This window comes from Rattus rattus, chromosome 1 (assembly GCF_011064425.1).
Source record: "Rattus rattus isolate New Zealand chromosome 1, Rrattus_CSIRO_v1, whole genome shotgun sequence".
NCBI classification, from domain to species: domain Eukaryota; kingdom Metazoa; phylum Chordata; class Mammalia; order Rodentia; family Muridae; genus Rattus; species Rattus rattus.
Window position 1 is genome coordinate 270444684 of NC_046154.1, and position 2457 is coordinate 270447140.

The following is a 2457-nucleotide window of genomic DNA, read 5'->3' on the forward strand; positions in this document are numbered from 1 at the left end:
TGTTTTCTTAATTCGGGGAAGGTTTTTTTCTATGATCTTGCTGAAGATCTGGTCTATGCCGTTGACTTCTTCTCCCTCACGTATGCCTATCTATGGAAGGGTTGAATATTCTTCATGGTGCCTCACGTGTCCTGGATGTTCGATCATCTACTTTATTTTCAAGTCTCGATATCCTATCTTGTGTTAGATTCACCCCATTTGTAAGGTTTTCCTCTTGATTTTCTAGCAGAGTTACTGGATTTTATCATCCCATCTTCACTTCAGCTTGAGTCCTCCTCAATGTTCCTATCTCCTGACTGAATTCCATCCTCAGGTCCTAGATCCTTCGTCACTTCCTCAGCCTTATGTTTGTGTTTCCACGGGCACCACTCAGGCATTTATTCTTCCTCCTTAATGCCACTGGGATGCCTCTTTATGTCCTCTCTAAATTCCTTGGATTACTCTGTGAAATGTATGACCATTCTTTCAAATTCTGTATGCTGGGCTTCTTCTAGGTGATTCTCATTAGCAAATATCTCTACAGGACTGGTGGGTTTTGGAGAGAAGACACTGGCTCGATCATTTCTGTTGTTGGTATTTCTTTTCTTGAGATGAGATCTGGACATGTAGAGTTTTTTGTTAGTCCTAAGTCTGATATGGACAGAGAAGGTCAGAGCAGAAGAGAAGATGCGTGTGGGATTGGACCAAGAGGTTGAAAATGGTGTGGGTGGAATGAAATCATGTGGGAAGAGAGGACTAGAGTGATTATAAGACATGCTTCCTGGAGTTGGGGATTTAGCTCAGTGGTAGAGCGCTTGCCTAGCAAGCGCAAGGCCCTGGGTTTGGTCCCCAGCTCTGAAAAAAAAAAAAAAAAAAAAAAAAAGACGTGCTTCCTGGTCCAAGCCCAGAGAGTTGGTAGATATAGCTGGGGGAAAGGTTAAATATGGTGTAGCAGGGGCCTGTGGGTTGAAGCATAGATAGGGAAGGTCCTGGCCAAGGCCTAGAAGTCATTTTCAATGCAAGCACTAGAGACCAGATGAGGTCAGGGAACTGTATGTAGAACCCAGGCTAGATCTCACTGGTTGGAGAAGGCATAAGTGGGGATGTGAGGCTACCCCTTGGAGGAGGTGGTGGGAAATCAGATTGGAGAAAATAGGAAAACAAATATCAATCAAAAGTATGTTCAGCAGCAGGGTATTACATAACCCCAAAAGGCCTTCCCATGCATACACACTAAGTATAAACAGAAGGAGTAACTACAGCAAAGAAGCCTGCAGGCATCGCCTTAATCAGGGGACCAAAGTCAACATTGTCAGTAACGACACAATTCAAGGTGATGTTCTGTCTGCTAAGGTCATCAGGAACACAAATCCTGTGATTCTCCCATAAAAATGCAAAACTTGAATTTAGTTGTGATGGAATAGTTGACAAACTGAGAGATATTCTCTATAGAACTGACTTGAAATCTTCAAACTCTTAAAAGGTCAAGAAAGGGAAGGAAGGACGGAGGAGCTGAGGCCAGTTGTAGAGGATGCACACAACACATGCACCTCAACTCAGGTTGTTGCCCCGTGGATCAGTACGGAAGGGACGGTGACATTTGGAAGGGGTCAAGGGACAGATCGTAGTCATGTGTCTACTGATCTGCTGGGTGTATTATGTTGCCAAGACCTTACAGTAAGTTCTGGGGAGTGGAGAGAGCATCGGTGATAATGGATGCTATTTGTACCAAATTTTGCAACATTTCTTTCACTTGGAGATAATTTTAAAATAATGGTATAGTTCTTGGAATTTTAGATGGGCTGCCACTTTCATCCATTTCTGATTTATTAGTTCCTGTGGTTTGAAGGGAGCCATCTTAAGAAATAAATAAATTCCTACTTATGACTTCCAAGTGCAAAAGTATAGTACACAGTGCTCTGTCCTTCTCTTTCTCAACAGTATGTTCTAGAGAACACTCCACACGGGCACACAGGAGCAGCTTTTGATCTGTTTCTCGGGTCTGCAGAGGGTTCCCTCACTCACTTAAGTGTCCTCCTGACCTCCTGACCTCCAAGCCACAATGAATAGCATTCAAGTAGTTACCATGTCAGGCTTACACACTGTGCAATTGGAATGCATTTCCACAAGTAGGATTCTGCAACCAAAGTCAAACGTTTCTTACATTTACAGCCTTCCCATACTGCTCTGCATTTCTACTGCCGGTCTCATTTTTCCCAATGAAAAATTTCCCAGCCTCACAAATAGAACAGGTCTGTCTTAGTCCAGGTTCTCTAGAGTCACAGAACTTATGGAAGTCACAGTCTCTATATAGGAAGAGAATTTGTTGATGACTTACAGTCTGTAGTCCAACTCGGCAGTAGCTGTGACTGGAAGTCCAAGGATCTAGCGGTGGCTCAGCCCCACAAGGCAGGCAGGCAAAAAAGAGAGACTCTTCCTTTTTCCAAGCTCCTTAGGTAAATCTCCAGCAGAAAGTGT